This window comes from Triticum dicoccoides, chromosome 7A (genome assembly GCF_002162155.2).
Source record: "Triticum dicoccoides isolate Atlit2015 ecotype Zavitan chromosome 7A, WEW_v2.0, whole genome shotgun sequence".
NCBI classification, from domain to species: Eukaryota; Viridiplantae; Streptophyta; class Magnoliopsida; order Poales; family Poaceae; genus Triticum; species Triticum dicoccoides.
The window spans coordinates 682,680,792-682,689,437 of record NC_041392.1 but is presented as its reverse complement, the minus strand read 5'-3'; the positions used below and the strand labels follow the sequence as shown (position 1 = coordinate 682,689,437).

Below are 8,646 nucleotides of genomic sequence, written 5' to 3'. Positions count from 1 at the left end.
CGGGGTACCTTGACTTGTTCCATGGCACTAGGGTCGGTGCAGAGGAACATCCATGGCGGGAGGCCAATCTCGGAGGCGTCGCTGCTGATGCACGCCCCGGCGATGGACCAGCCCTTGGTGTCAGCAGACCACACGACGACGCGGCTGCAGCCTTACCTAAGCACTAGGCCGCTCCCCGGCGTGAGCTCCGTGGCCCCTTCCTCGACGGGGATGCGGCAGCTGGCCGACCCCGCTCCAGCTAGAAGAAAGACGAGGGGAGGAGACAATGGTGTTGCTGCTCCGGTTACCCGCCGACCGGCTCGCCTGGTTCCTCTAGTCCGTCGCCTCTCCCTCGACACCCCGGGCTACGACACCGGCGACGGCTGTGGCCCTCTCATTTGTAACAATTTCTTGTACATATTTCATCTTCTATAAAGCTAAGGTACACGATTGCGTACTCTTAAAAAAAAAGAATTCGGGTAATAAGAAACCTGGAGGAAGTAATAACATCCTAAAAGAAAACCTAGAGAAGAAACAGAATGTGCTTACATGACGATTGTTGGTGATATTCTGTTGTCGCAAAGGTGAGCACGATACAAGATGTGCTCACATGACGTACGCCTGTAACTTTTGTGGGCAATCCCTAAAAAAGGAAAATTCTGGACCATGTAGTTGTAACTGATTTGTTCTCTTTCTGTCAAAAAGAGAGGAAAATAATTCCATCTCGCATGTAACTCTATTGAGTTGAGTTGGTAGGAAGAAAGTCTCTTCTTACGATTGATTATCTAGTCGAAAATCAACCACTTGATGAGCCCCGACGCTGTCCTTGGTACTCCCTCCGTTCCTAAATATAAGTTTTTTTTAGACATTTCAAATGGAATACAACATACGGATGTATGTAGCATATTTTAGAGTGTAGATTCACTCATTTTGCTCTGTATGTAGTCACTTGGTGAAATCTCTAGAAAGACTTATATTTAGGAACGGAGGGAGTACAAAGAACCGAGCTAAAGACTGAGGTGTAGCAACGAAAGGATAATTCCAATTGTCTTGGAGCCTAGAGGCTGAAATCCGAGCCCTGGTTCGTGCCCACCCAAGTTTCTGTATTTGTTCATTGATCATTTGCTTGCATCTGAAAGTTTAAATGTGTAAGCAAGTCTGCCAGAGCAGGAACTTGGCATTTTACCTGAACACCGGTGCCGGTAGAAGAGCTCAGGTATAGTGTCCTTTTGTTTGAGAGGGTTGAAGATGAACCCGGAACCCATGCCATGGCAGCCACCTGTTGTTCCGGTGTCATAGTACGTGAAAAATGGGCTGGAGCGTATCCGCAAAGTCTACCATGATGATCAAAGAACCTGAACACCTGAACAAACACCGCAACTAGAAGCAAGCAGCACATACAAACATGATGCCTTTCGAGTATTCTTGTGTTCGCAGAAAACGAAAGGTTGTCTAACAAAAGATTGAACACAATGGTGCGCAGGCACGGCTTGTTGATGTTCTTCTACCATCGGAAGACACATATACGATTTTAAAACATTATATCCTCCGAGGACAATCGAACAGGTGGACATTCATGAACGCTATGTCACCAAGATGCTTATACTTCCCAACTGCAAATACGACATATAAAGCTCAACACGCATGATGATCATAGAACATGTCATTTAAGAAATTATTATAGTACCTCCACTCAAACACTACAACACAGAGCTAGCCAACCCATGGAGGTGGCAGTGTCCAGAATCACTGGTACACACAACAGAAAATTCAGTGAAAGTTTGCATAGACATTGACTTGACAGGAAATCAGCCAGGTTGCCTCCATAATGAAGCACCGTAGCTCAAAACTTGAAAACATGCATAAATTGGTCAGAGCAAGCGACAGCCAAATTCAAGCAGCTGTCTCACTCTGATGTCACATGCATGTGCAAAGATTGCAGCTCTGCGTATAACGGCACGTATGGCAGAAATGGCAGCTTGCCATCTTCAAGATTGCGGATCACTTGGACTTGCTGACTATCCATATTATAGCACATTAATGTGATATCCTTCCCCATAGTGAAGAACACCAAGTTACATTCCGGATGAATAGCAAACCACTCAAATTCCAGACCAACGTCTACATATGTCTCTCCAAATAAGTCTGAAGTTTTTCAGCAGTGTGCTTTAGTTTCCATTCTTTGCTTTCATAGTTCTCAAGGACATAAACTTCTAATCGAATCACACCATCATCTTCATCTTCATCTCTATAAAAGTTGGCATAATGCAAGCGGCCCTGTGAACACTGAATAAAACCATCAGTCGGAACACTATCATCATCAGGGATAATAAAGTTCATCCATGTCTCCCCTTGACCCCTTCCGTGTCCACCATAGTTACACAACAGGATAGCTCACCATGGTCCCTGCTATGAAAATACATATGGCCGTTAAGAAAGACAGTTTCTATCGAGTTACGAGTCCATTCCATTTCTTCTCCCTATAAACCCATCTTCCGGTTTCAGACGAATACACTGCCACCCCGGCAAGGTCGCTGGTCCAATCTCCCTCCTGCTCCACGAACTCAAACACATGGAAATGCGGTGATTTGGCCGGATCAAAGCCCAAGCGTGTGTCGATCACCTGCTCAGCGGCCTGGCCAGAGTTGGGCAACGTGACCCACTTCTTCGTGGCTGGATTGCACACGATGCAACTGATCTCCTGGGCGTAGAGGCCATAGAGGAGGAGGCCATTGCAGCAGTCCAAGATATAGATGTGCTCGTGTTTAGGCAGGTAGGCGAGAGTGGTGTCAATCAGAGGGCAGTGGCTCCCTGGGACACTGACAAAGCGCACAGGTGATTCCAAAATGAACTCCGTCCTGCTGCTGGTATAGAAGAAGCCAGCGAGGGTTTGGGGAAGCTTTTTGCGTTGGTCGGAGTGGTCAATGAGGTTCAGCCAGTGGTTGGAGACGCACTTGAAGCGGCAGAGCGACTTGGCCGGGACGCGCGAGAGGATCTCCACGAGGAGGTCGTCGGTGAGCCTCTCAGCCGCCGTCCCGCTGTGGGGCGAAGAGGAAGACCTGCACAAACACGCATGAAGATGTGAGAGGAGGGATCAGTGAAGTAGGAGGAGTTTATGCCGATTGTTACTGCGTGTACCCGTCACGAATTGCGCGTCCATCCTCTGGCGGGCGAGAGCGTTCCGCCGGGAGGGCCATGGCGGCAGAAGCCGGTCCTGAGATTTCAGGGCCGGGGCGAAACTAGGCAATAATCCTACACTTACGGGGCATTGGACACGGGAAAGAGGTTACGTGCTAGCGTGCCTACTCTTCATTAATCTCTTCCACCTTGAATTTCGTTGAGGGTCCCATCACTAACCAATCACAGATTTGCACTTCCATCCGTAACTCCTTTTGTGTCAAAACAGTCGGTAAGTATAGCATTTTCCAACAAAATATAGTTTTTCTCTTATAAATCTGTTTCTTTACTATCTTTCCCTAATAATAAAGTACGGATTGACTCCATGAGTTCACCGTCACAATACGTTTTTTTCATGAATTTACGCTTTCAGTTTTTTTTCTTCAACACGTCTATATTTGTTTCCGTCCAAAGGATTATATACACAAGGAAAAAAATGTTTCGCCAGGCTCTGTACGACGTCCGTCTCCAAATACAACTCCTTCCTCCGCCATCTGTTTTTATTCCAACGCATCATACCCTCCTCTTGGAACAGGCCCGCACAAATCTCTCCTCCCTCGCATTGCTCCCGCCGCCAGAACCGGCCACCTCGCCCAGGTGTGCGACAGATCTAGGGACTAGGAGGGGGAAGAAGGAGGATAGCGAGCAGGCCGATGGGGATGTGATCCGAGTCATGGAATCTGACATGGGCACACAGGACAGTGTCGTTTTCACCACCATGACCGGTGGGCGTGCGCGCCACCACAAGACGGCCTCCAGCAGCCCGCCGCGGGGTCAAGTTGGTCTAGACCCAGTCGTTCTCACCCACTTCCCTGCCATGCTTCTGTAGGACGCCGCCTCTGACGTCTTCGACCTCTCGATCTACACAAAGACGAAGACAAGTTCGACCCCTTCATTGGCCACAACGAGGAGAAGTTGCAGTAGCAGGCCGTCTCCCTCCTTTTGTCTGCAATCACGTCAAGCAGGCCCGGAAGCTCGCATCCTCGAGCACATGATACTGGGTCCAGTCGTGTCTGATGGTGCTCTGCACTAGGTTTCAAATTAGATTTGGGGAGCTGGTTGCGGATTTGGGGTGATTTGATGTACCCGAGGCGTAGCCCCATGTCGGTGTACAAAAAGAGGAGTACACTTTTTTACCCCTATAACTGTGCACGGGCAGTCTGAGCCACGGGCACCACCACACCAAGCAAGGCAAGGGAGGTGAGCCAGGGTAAGACCGAAGCTCAAGAGAACTAGAACAACGCCAAGGCCAAGACCACGAAGAGCAAAGGGGACGAAGCGGACTCCCCCGGCAAGATCCTTGCCGGAGACAGTTCTAGCAGCCCCGGTAAGACCCTTGCCACGGCGACTCGTCCCGCGCCTACGGAGCAAATCACCCTTGAGTCCACTGCCCCCAAAGGGCAAGGATTCGGAAGACATCCCCGTGGTGGCATGCAGATCTTTGTGAAGACATTCAAGATCAGATACGCACTAAGGAGACGACAACCCTTGGCGGGATCCCAGCCGAGGAAGACCACAAGGCCCCCGGCAAGCGCCTTGCCGGGGATGACAACAGGCGCCTCGGCAAGACCCTTGCCAGGGCCCCGGCAAGGCCCTTGCCGAGGACACCCGCAGGGCCACCATCAGGCCCACGCCGACTAAACCTCCACCACTGCATGCATGCAGCTGCCGACCCAACCAGCTGGGCAGGCACCCGCGTGGAGGCATGCAGATCTTCGTGAAGACCCACCACCGCGCCACCTCAGCTGCCTGCCTACCTACATGGCATCACATGCGTTGCTGGCCAGGGCGCGTGTCGACACAAGAAGGAGCGGCGACGGACGAGACAGATCTCTCCCCGTCCCCGATAAAGTAAGGACACCTAAGCAAGACGCATTAAATGCGCCTTGCCATGTAATGCGAGGGATAACCTCGCATCATTGTACCCTTTCCACCTCCTGTGTGCCACTGTGGCAACCCCTTTTTCTATAAAAGGAGGCCCGAGGCGACCAGGAGGGGGATTCGGCTTTTTGGAGCTCCTCACGCCCCATAGCTAGCTCAAGTACACAGATATACAATCCACCAAAGCAGGAGTAGGGTTTTACGCATCCTCGCGGCCCGAACCTGGATAAACGAACCGTGTGCTATCTGTTTGATCCGCTCTTCTCACGACCCCGCGCCCCGCTAACCACAGTAGGGATTCTTGTGATCCCATAGGTGTCGTTCCCACCGACATCTTTGGAGCGCCAGCGCTTCATTTATTTATGCTCAGGGTCTGCGCCTGGCTTTGTACAAAGGGTTACATGCGTCATCGACAAGGCTCGTACAAAAGGTGGCTTGCCGGGGGGCCCGGCAAGCCGCGCCTCACGGGTAAAACTTGCGAAGATGCTCAATGTTCCAGGACTTACTCACCGGAACGGCATCTTCGGTCTCCAGGCGGACTGCGCCGGGCCTGGTGACTCGTATTACCCGATAAGGGCCTTCCCACTTTGGCGTCAACTTGTTGGAATTCTTGGCCGATTGAACGCGCCGAAGAACAAGGTCGCCTTCCTCAAAACTTCGGGCATGAACCTTGCGGCTATGGTAGCGGCGCAAGGCTTGCTGGTAGCGCGCTGCTCTCACAGCCGCCCGAAGACGATCTTCCTCAAGGAGCGTTGCGTCATCTTGCCGCAATTGCTCTTGCTCAAGCTCGTCATAAGCGAGTACTCAAGGTGACCCATATATGAGTTCCATGGGGAGAACTGCTTCTGCCCCGTATACCAGGGCAAAGGGTGTCTGGCCGGTGGCTCGATTTGGTGTCGTTCTGATTGACCAAAGAACCGCCGGCAATTCATCAATCCAGCGCCTTCCACTCTTGTGCAGTCTGTCAAAGGTCTTTGTCCTCAGGCCTCGCAGTACTTCAGTATTTGCCCTCTCAGCTTGACCATTGCTTCGTGGGTGAGCAACGGAAGCGAAACAGACCTTGCTGCCGAGGTCTTGAATATATTGCATGAAGGTGTGGCTTGTGAACTGCGTGCCGTTGTCGGTGATAACCCTATTGGATACACCAAAACGGCACACCAGTCCTTTGAAGAACTTGACGGCTGACTGTGCTGTGACCTTCCTCATTGCTTCCACTTCTGGCCACTTTGTGAACTTGTCGATTGCAACGTACAAGCACTCAAAGCCCCCGACAACGCGGGGGAAAGGGCCCAGTATGTCGAGCCCCCAGACCGAGAAAGGCCAGGAGAGAGGAATGGTTTGAAGGGCTTGAGCTGGCTGATGAAGCTTCTTCGAATGGAACTGACATGCTTCACACCTGGTGACTAGTGTCATCGCATCCTGGAGGGCGGTGGGCCAGAAGAAGCCTTGCCAAAACGCTTTGCCGACAAGGGCCCTTGACCCGATGTGGGATCCACATATGCCTCCATGTATCTCCGCCAACAGCCCCAGTCCTTCCTCTCGAGAGATACACTTCAATTTCACGCCGTTCAACCTCTTTCTGTACAGGACGTCATCGACGAACTGGTACATAGTACAGCGACGGGCTACTTTTTCCGCTTCTTCCTGCTCCTCACGAAGTTCCCCTGTTTGGAGGAATCAGACGGTATGCTGTGCCCATGCTGGAGCCTGGGGTTGGACGGTGAGGACTAAAGGCATTTCCTCCGCTATCGGAGCGGCTGTCTCCATGGCAAGAGCTTGATGCTCTGTCGGAGCCAGCCGTCCCGTGGCGGGCTTAGTGTCTCCGGCAACATCCTTGCCGGCGGCTTCGGGGAGCTCGGCGGGAAAGTACTTGCCCGGCCCTGATTTTCTCCTCTTGTTCTGCTCTGTTGATGGATCAATGAATGACTGAGTTAGCCGAAGCACAAAGGTACCTGGTTCCACAGGTAGCTTGAGGGCAGCGCATTTTGACAGGTAATCGGCGATATCATTCTTTGCTCGGGGAACGTATTCTGCCTGTATACCGTCAAAACGCTCTTCCAGCTTTCTCACTTCATCGACGTAGGCCTTCATCAATGGGCTCTCGTAATCCTTGTTGACTTGCTTGACGACAAGTTGCGAGTCGCCTCTGACGACGAGTTTCTTGATTCCGAGGTCCGCCGCGATCCTAAGACCGGCAAGCAGCCCTTCGTACTCAGCCGTATTATTTGTTGACACCTCCCTGGGGAAGTGCAACTGGATCAGATAAGTTCTTCATCCCTTATCATGCATTCCATTATGGACTGAGGTATGTGAAACCTTGTTTTCCCCTAAGCTACCGTGCTCCCCTAACTCTAGGCCCTAGGGCTCGTCCCTGGGGCCAAGTTTGGTCGTAGTCGCGGCAGCGAAAGGATGAAACAAGGAGCCTGAACCCGCCTCATCCCTGCCTCCGCCAAAGGCGTGAGGAAGGTCGAGCGAAGTGGGGAGACGGCAAGGCCTGTTGCCGGGCAAGGAAATATTTATCTTGAAGATATCAAGGATTTACTCCTTGTCGTGGGTTCCACCCGCAAACAAATGACCCGGCAAGCATCCCTTTTTCATTAAAAAAACATTCCACTCAGGTACAGTCCATAGGGAATGAAAAACATGAATGATGGGACTACAAGTTTTAAATTCAACAAAGGCCCGAAGGCTTACAAACTAAAAAGAGATAAGGTGCCGTAATCCCTTTCTTGTCCCTCTCCTCAGGAGGCAGGTCAAGGAGGCGAAAAGGACAAAAGGAGCGCCTAGGCGAGCTACGGGTGGCAGAAGACACCAAGAGAACATCTTGGTGGCCGTCTAAAGGCTGGATGGTGATGGCGGCGCTGGAAGCAGAGCTCGAAAGCGAGGCGGCAGGACGTCAGCACGCGTCGAAGGCATCGGTGCCCGCGTACTCCGACTTGACAGCCTTGCCGCCCACCCTCTTCCTCTTCCACAGCCTCCCAACGCCAGCCGCCCAAGGAGACGACCCCAAAAGGTTCAGGGAGCCGACGACACGGATGATGGGGTCGCCGGTGCCGCACGGAGCGGCACCTGACACCTAGTCGGACCCGTCATCCTGCCGCCTACTACCCTTGTCGTCGCTGCCGCTGTCCTCCTCGTCACTCCCGCCTGAGGAGGAGTCTTCACTATCAGAAGAGCTCTCCATGCAGCACCTTGCATGGGTCCCAAAGAGCTCGAAGATCTTGATAGAGAGAAGGCCACCCTCCATCAGCTTAAAATGGAGAGTGAGCCCCTCCGTCAAGCGGTGGATATGAGCAAACGTCTTCCATCCCCGACGAAGATACATCATGTGAGGGGCGGGGAAGTCGACGCGGACCCGCATGCCACTGATCCCGCAGCCCCTCATGTGCAGCCGCAACGACTCCGGCGGATCCAGCTCCATCTCCCATGCAAATGGAGTCGAGAGACGAAGGCGACGGCGTGGCGGCCGGCGCAGCCTGACGAAGAACTCACAAGGGTCATCCCCAACATGGCCCTCCATTGGAGGAGGAGCTGCTGGCGGAGGCGAGGCCAGCGCGCCACCCCGTCCTCCTCTTCCCCGAGCGCCCCGGCCTCGCCCACGGCCTCGCC

At 52.6% G+C, this 8,646-nt stretch overlaps 1 long non-coding RNA gene and 1 pseudogene across 1 annotated transcript in view; both read right to left on the bottom strand.

Annotated features, from left to right (window-relative positions):
* The window catches only part of LOC119327599, a 3,331-nt gene extending 2,968 nt beyond the window's left edge, over window positions 1-363 (bottom strand). Inside the window, exon 1 of the long non-coding RNA XR_005158587.1 lies at window positions 9-363. This is a non-coding gene — a long non-coding RNA (uncharacterized LOC119327599). The remainder of the gene's footprint in view (window positions 1-8) is intronic.
* A 1,522-nt stretch (window positions 364-1,885) lies between these two features.
* Window positions 1,886-3,176, bottom strand: LOC119333889 (annotated as a pseudogene).
* Between the last annotated feature and the right edge of the window lie 5,470 nt (window positions 3,177-8,646).